General features: G+C 31.7%; 1 long non-coding RNA gene across 1 annotated transcript; it reads left to right on the plus strand.

The window, feature by feature from the left end:
- The first annotated feature begins 6,587 nt into the window (after nucleotides 1-6,587).
- LOC145626964 (uncharacterized) lies at nucleotides 6,588-7,590 on the plus strand. Its single transcript, XR_014111216.1, has 2 exons — nucleotides 6,588-7,135; nucleotides 7,300-7,590. It is a non-coding gene; the product is annotated as an uncharacterized LOC145626964 (long non-coding RNA).
- Nucleotides 7,591-8,420: the final 830 nt, after the last annotated feature.

The following is an 8,420-nucleotide window of genomic DNA, read 5'->3' on the forward strand; positions in this document are numbered from 1 at the left end:
TAGTTGCGTGCGACACTCTGTTCAGCAAAAAGAAAATTGCAAAACGCAATATTTTCATTTCGCCTTCTCTCTCCTTCCTTCAAGATTTTCGCTTCTTTCTCTCTTTAAAGAGCTCAAATTTTCTTGTTTTTCGAAGCAAAAGGAAGTAGATCTCGTCCCTTTTTCATATTTGCTATAATTCGTTCATTCTTGACTGAATTTGGGCGATTTTCGAACCGTTAAACCCAAAATTTTGAATTTGGGGGGTTTTTTATTCGACTTGTTTTCATGAATTTCACTAGTAGAAAAAAGTGGTTTGGCAGCGGTTCAAACCCGGTCTAAGGCACCGGTTTGAACCGCTGCCTATGTGGGGGGTGCCAAATACCCCCCTTTATAGCACCGGTTCAAAACCGGTGCCATATATCCAATTAGGCACCGGTTAACCGGTGCCAAAAATGTAAGAAAATATTTATTTCATTGGTTTTGGCACCGGTTAACCGGTGCCAAAACTGCCCAAAATATTTTTTTTTTTTTTTGTTGCCTTTAAATCAACTAAAATAAATTAGACCATCAAAATATAAATTAGAACAAGTGCAAAAGATAATGAAATGGAGTATATCAATATATTAAACTGTTATTGTACAATACAAAAAAAAAAATAAAAAAATACAAATTGATATTGAAAAATACAAATAAAAATTACAACATCAAAAACAATATTCCAAAATCAAAGTCTTGAATCGTTGTGCATCAATTAACACCTGCATCAATTAAAACCCATAAATCAATAAAACTCACAAAAAAAATGCAAAAAAAAAAAAACCAGAAAACTCATGTACGAACTCAAAAATCAAAATAATTTACTGTAATAAATAAATAACCAAACAAAACGCAAAAAAATCGAAACACAATTAACCACAAAATTTTCGAAATCAATTAAAGTGAAAATTTTCGAAATCAATTAAACTCAGAACCCAGAAAATCAATTTCGAAAATCAATTAAACGAAAAAAAAAATTCAAAATCAATTTCGAAATCAATTAAACTCAGAACCCAGAAAAATCAATTAAAATTATTCCCAAAATTTTCGAAATCAATTAAACTCAGAACCCAGAAAAATCAATTAAAATTATTCCCAAAATTTTCGAAATCAATTAAACTCAGAACCCAGAAAAATCAATTAAAATTATTCCCAAAATTTTCGAAATCAATTAAAACTCAAAACCCAGAAAAATCAATTTCGAAAATCAATTAAACGCAAAAAAAATTCAAAATCATCCCAGAAAATTCAAAAATCAATTAAACCCCATCAATTTCGAACAATATTACAACAATCAAACCAAAAAAAATCAAGGCATTTACCAAAAATAATCAAACCCAGAAACCCTTACCTCGAATATTAAACCCAGAAACATGCAGGTGGCGGCGGTGGTTAGTAGCGGTGGTACGGTGGGCAAAAGACAGAAGGGAGAAGAAAGGTCGGAGAAGAGGGGGGAAAGAAGAGGAGAGCGAGATCAGACAGAGAAGGATCGATTTGGCTTCTTCGATCCGGAATTCCCAGCAAATCCTTGACATCAACCATCTGTCGAGAAAAGGTAGTTTACTACTTAAAAGTTAGAGTAAGGAAGCACTGTATCTGAGGTGTGCGCGTTGTGGTCGGAGAGATCGAGAAGGAAGATGATAGAGAAGAGAGGAGAGAGAAGGAGGAGAGAGAAGGAGGAGAGAGGCAGCTGAATGAAGCTGAGTTAGTTCTCTAGGGTTAGGAATACAATTATAATATAAGGAGAGATAAGTTGACCGGTTATTTTTTTTTTTTTAAATCTAACAAGGGCACCGGTTCAATTGGCACCGGTTCAAACCGGTGCCTTTTTTATTTATGGCACCGGTTCAGGCTGGACCGGTGCTTTTTCTCTTTTGGAAAAAACCCGCCCAATTCTAGACCGGTTTTGGGCACCGGTTTAGGCTGAACCGGTGCCATATGGGGGGTGCCTAATGCTTTTTTTCTACTAGTGTTTGTTTGTTTGTTGTTGTGACATGTTTAACCAATATATTGCAACAAATTTCATGTAAAGTGACAAAGTATTGATCCAGTATGAGCATGCCAAGCATATATATATATATTTTAATTTTTTTTTTTCTAATTTTGACTTCGTGCTTGAATTTTATTTCTCTTTTGTTTTGATCACATAGACTATACTTGTTAATTTTAATGTAAATTGAAGTGTTTAAAACAACATTTATGCATTAAAATTATAAATGAAATTTTAGACTTTTATAATAGCATGAATTTGCGACTCATGTTTTTTTTTTCATGCGTAAGTTTCAAAATTGGTTTTATCAATGATAAAAATAACCGACGGTTATTATTATTCACTTATAAAACTGTGATCTCAAGATTTGCACAAAACTAGTTAGTTTATGGAATTCTTGAAGAGATCATCAAACTAGAGTAGTTTGGCTGTACTTCGGGCTTTTGAGCCCCCATTTTTTATTATCGAATATTGTAGCCCCCAATGTTGGGTGACTTCGATGACTTGTTTGTTTTTTAATAATTAGACCCTTTCATGTTGCTTGAAATGGGTCTAGAAATCCTGTGTTTCGTCTTATTATGATAACAGCTAGGATCTTGGAAACGATTAAACTAATGTGTTTAAATTGTTTTTTCTTACTATTCATATTTTTAACAAAGAAATTTGCTAAGTCCAGTAATATTGGTCATTCATTTGAACAAGTCAGAGGAAAAATGAAATTTTGTTCAAATTTTTTCGTCTATTCTTGCTACTTTTGAATTCTTTCTTTTGAGTTCGATTTTTTTTTTTCACTGTTTTGATGCTCGACAAAGTAGATGTTATCCCCCTTGCGAAATTCCAATGTGTGCAACAATGGAGAATAATTTTAAATGAAGGCTCCTAAATTTAGAATTTAGGAGTCTTTTGTTTACATTCTAAATCATGAAATTGTTTGCCTTATGTTAATAACGTGTCTTGATACAATTTTCATGATGAATGATTGAGTACTAAACTTTTGTATGAGCAAGTATGTTTTATTCATTATGATTTTGTTTCTTTTACTCTATACTAGTCATACTCTCTAATCTCTAGAGTAAATTAAAGTATTGGAACAACAATTATGCACTAAGATTAGTTTCTGAAGTTGAACTTGAAAATGGCTTAAGTATGTAACATGTTTAATGGCCAAGTTTAGCTACAAACTTAAATTTCAAAGGAACAACATGATTATTACATCATTGTGATACATTTTAAAAATGTAAGACTCGAGATCTACCTAAACCCTTATTAGTTAGGCGATTCTCGAAAGTATCTCATTTTGTTTTTATTCATTGATATTGGAGCCCCCATTTATCGGGTTATGCGCATTCTTTCTATCTCACAAGTCTTGGAGCCCCGATTTTGGGGTAGTTCTAATAACTTGCTATCGTTTAGGCCATCCATATAATCATGATATTGGGAAGGACCTATTTTTTTTTGTATATATGTAACACCCCAATAATTCTCCCTTTTCCAAACAACTTACTTTAAATAAAAATAGAGGAGAACCATCGGCATGTTACCGCCACGTGTTAAAACATTAAGGCTTTATCAAAGTATTGCAACGGAAATCCAACTTAAATCTTAAAATAATATAATTTAGAAAACCAATAAGTCAAAGCTTACAAATTGGAACCATAAAGGCACTTATTAAAACCAAACCAATATTCAAAATCCCAAAACATAATTAAAATATTAAAACATAAATAAGTTCAACATAAAGAACGAATACTCTCAATCACACCCATCCCTTGACAAAGCGTATGTCAAATCCCCAAACTTCACATCATCAAGCTAACCTGTGCAATACTGCTCCCCAATAATACAAGTGTAATAATTGGATCATCACAGGGTCATTGAAAGGCGAAGGCCATGACCAAAAGAAAACACACAAAAGCACGCAATCAGCAAAGCTGAGCACATACAAGCTACAACGCACAAAACCTGACATGCTCAACTAATTAAAGTAAATAAACATACAACTTGAATTCATTAATTAAGACTCCACACTTAAACAATTTAATTGACTCAACATACTTTCTAACCAATTCTAAACACTCGACTCATTATAATTAATTTAATTAATTTAGTTTGGAGTAAGCAATAGACGAGGTTGTCCAATCCTTCAAATCATTTTGGTCCCAAATGACCATTTAAAATAAAAGTTTAGCGCAATGCAAGAATGGGCGCGACTCCATTCTCACAAAGTTAGTCTAGGATCCCATCTAACTTTCATTATAAAATAAAATGTAAATACCAAAAGAAAAGAGGACATGTTGATTAAACAAGCCTCGGAAAGCCACAGGCTACCACCGTGTACCCCAACCCATAATTGTCAATACTGTAGAAGTGCATGCTTTCTAGAGTTTTATTGCTCATCCATGTTTCACTTTACGTGATTACAATTTTAATTAATAGCCGACTCAATCAAATAGACCATACATAAATATCATACATCAATTTACTTTTAATCTTATTTAGGACAATGGTGATCACATCACAAATTGATCTTTAATTTCATTAAACTTCTAAATTATCCAAATTGTTGAACATAGTCAACCCACCTAGCCATTTCGGCTTAATCCACTTTTACTCAACATACTAACAAGTCATGCTTGATTAATAAATAAAATAAATAACAACCTTGTGGAATAATTAATAAATTCATTCCACTTAAACCATTCAATTCCAATCCTTTAATAATCCAAATGTGGTTAACAAACCAATCCAATAAAAATATGCTTGTATCAACATTCCATACAAATAATTAATCCAATATAATTCAACATGCTTGCATCCATAATTCCATACAAACATAATCAATTCACCAAAACATGTCTCATAAATATAAGCACATACATAAATCAATGTATAACCAAACAATTTCCATCCAAGTGTTCTCTAATCATGAAACTAAGTTCTTTTCTTTGGTACCTAAACATGATACTACTTACAACGAAGTAGACATGTACGTACCTCGTATAAACAATCCATTGTGCGACTTTTAATCAATTAAAAGTCTCCTAGGGAATAATCACCTCCTAGAAAACAACCAATAATCACAAATTAACACTTAAACAAATTTCCTGCAATATAAATTTGATTAAAAGTCCTTAAAACTTCAATAAAAACATGTTTTTATGCTTAATTAATCATTAGAAATGCAATAGGAACAAAAGCCCCAATTTAATTGCTCATTAGAACCCTAAAATCCCAATTTCATTAAATTGAAACCCTAGGTTTATAATTCATAAATTCTGAAAATTTATAACATAAATATAATCTTAAATTTATAATCTTTATACCATAAAAATATAATTTGATACTAAAAATATAATCTTTATACTACAAAAATCAAAACATAAACAAAATTAATTATTCTAAGCAATTTAAGAAAAACAAAGGGGAGAGAGGAAAGAGCAGCCACGCATGGTGGCTGGGCTGGTGGTCGCCGGCGACCAGGCGGTGACGGCGGCAGGTGGTCCGGCCAGCAGGTGGCAACAATGGTGGTGTGAGTGAGGATTTCTGCACGTGAAGGAGGAGGGAAGGGAAAGAAGAAAGAAAAAGGAAAAAGAAAGGAAAAAAATAAAATAAAAGATTAATAAAGGGAAAATAAGAGAAATAAAATAAAGAGAAGAGAGTTTACTAACCTTTTTGTGTAGGGAAAAATTTGGGGATGTATGGGGTATATATAGGAGAGAGAGTGGTGTAGGGTAAGTAGTAAAATTGGGCCTCAAAATTAATGAGCCAATTAAGTAAGTAAAGTGGGTTAGGTTTGTTTGTTGGACATAAATTATAGAATGAAAGTATGTATAAAAATTTGTAACAAAATATTTTTCGACCCAAAATTAAAAATTGAAACTTTTGAAATTAAATTCCGGAAAAATACAAATAAATATTATAAATTATATATAATTTCATTTATAATATATTTAAAAATATGGGGGATTACAATATATATCATTTTTTTTTCATGTGTACATTAATGCGAAAAAATTTCGAGGGAGGGAAAGGGTTCCCGACTTACCCCCCTCGAAAAAATAAACAAACTCCAAAAAAGAAGGCAAAAAGAGGGAAAAAGAAAAAAGAAAAATAAAAAGTAGGAAAATAATAAAAAAAAAATAAAAAGAAAAAGAAAAAGAAAGTAGGAAAACAACGGAAAAAAGAAAAATAAAAAGAAAACATGAAAATAAGAAAATAATAAAAGAAAATAAAAAGAAAACAAAGAAAATAATAAAAGAAAATTAAAAAGTAGGCAAGAAAAGGGATACAAAGTGTTAGAAAGCAAGCGTATGCACTACTACAAAAACAAGAAAATAAAACGCAACATATAGAACGGTTGGGTAGAAAAAGCGTTCTTTGCAACTAAATAGAACGGTTACCTGTAGCAGGCGTTGTGTAAAGTAATAAATATGAAACGGTTAGAAACCTAACCGTTCTCTATACTTTATAACATTAAAAATTTATTTTATTTTATTAAACTAATAAAAGAATAAAACAATGTACTCAAACAAGTATATAACCACAAAGTATTTTTTCAGTTAATTTTGAAAAGCCCGCCCACAAATAGTTTATCCCTCTTTTTTTTTTTAAATTGGGCAATTACTTTGATACTTTAGCAAACCTAACCCACTTCTTTCTTATCCAACCCGCCTGCCGCCTCCTCTTTCATTTTCCTCAAGCTGTATTGCTCAACTTGCATATACATACTCCATTTTCATTTGATTTTAGCAATAAAAAAATACAATTTCAATTTATTGGATATATCTAAAATTTGTATTGATTATTTATTCACATATAGTATCAATTTCTATATCTATCAATTGAATTTGGTTAGCGTTCTATAATCTAATTATATAAATTATTCATTTATACGATTATCTTCAAGTATTTGTTAAGGATTTTATGGCTTTTTACGGTCGATATGATTAAATCTCGATGATTTACCCCGTCAGCGGTGATAGTGGTGTCGGCGTTGTCGGCAAAGCTCGGAAATTGCTGCCTCCGTCGTTACCTTTTCCGCCCTAGTTTTCCGTTGAAACAATTTTCGAGTTCTCCATTGAAGTGTTGTCGTGCTCTTAATTGACGGGCTTCTCTCCTCTAGTTTTTGTGAGTTTTCTTTTCCTTATCTTCATTTTTAAATAATCATATACAATTTCGTGATGTTGTGTTGTTGAATTGGATTTTCTGTTTAAATGTGTGGTATAAGAATTTATTTTTTGTTAGTAAAGCTGTGATTGCTAATTTTATTTAACCCTGCTTATAAAATATAGGCAGCTCACAGAACTTGGGTTTTAATCTCGGTCATCCAATGAAGAATGCAAATTTTGGTTGCTTAGCTTAAGAAAAATAATCTTCAAAGTTATATGAAGAAAGCAATTCAAGGAACAAAAATTCGGCCTTTGATATACGAAGTATAATTTTCTGAGGTTACTCAAGCGCAAGATTAGATTATGCCATGTCAATAATCAGGGCTTTTATCAAGGTTGAGCAAAAATTTTGTTAAGTATAATATAGTGTATATTACAAAGTAATGAAATTATTTTTCTGAGTTTAATTTCTTAGTTTGCATGTGCATTTTGTTTTCTTAGCTTTTGTTTTGCTTTTAATTGTATTACCATTTCGAGATACATCACAGCAAACATGTTAGATTGTTAGTAGCAATGAAAACATTATATTTAATACTTTTTTAATTATTGTTTAATTGAAACCTTTGAATTTGGTAGTGCTTTTAATATATGTACTCCATCTTATATAATTCGGGAGTATTTATACATAAGAAATGCATAATTTTTTTTTGCTGGATATTATATAAATACAAGCATATACAAGAAAAATACAGTTGGAAATACAAGAATATAGGAAGATGTATAAGCTAGCGATTTTGGCTTATTTATTATTTTAAAAAAAAAAGGATTATAGAACTGTTGTCTTAGGTAACAGTTCTATTTTGTAAGGATTATATAGAATGGTTAAGTACTCTAACCGTTCTCTTTTCCTTCATTATTTTCTAAATCCAAGAAGGGAAAAGAGAATGGTTATGACAAAGAACCGTATTATATTGTTTAACATATAGAACGCCTCTTCAAGGCAATCTATATACTTTACACATCGCTTAGCAGAAGAACGGTTCTAAGGCGTTCTATAAAGCCTATTCTAACCATTTTCTAAAGCCTTTTTTGTAGTAGTGATGATTCGTCTTATAATCTCGTGAAGATTCCGTCATTATATGAGCCAAAATACGGAAATTAACCATAATTACATGCCGCGTCATGGGAGTCGTGTGCATTTTCGTGAGTTGCGCGCAGCTGTCGCGCGCATGTAATTTTGTTGCACGCAGGAGTCGCGCGCAACTCAGGAGTTGCGCGCAACTACTGTCAATGAACTTTCCTTT

This window comes from Chenopodium album, chromosome 4 (genome assembly GCF_948465745.1).
Source record: "Chenopodium album chromosome 4, dcCheAlbu1.1, whole genome shotgun sequence".
In the NCBI taxonomy this organism is placed as follows: domain Eukaryota; kingdom Viridiplantae; phylum Streptophyta; class Magnoliopsida; order Caryophyllales; family Amaranthaceae; genus Chenopodium; species Chenopodium album.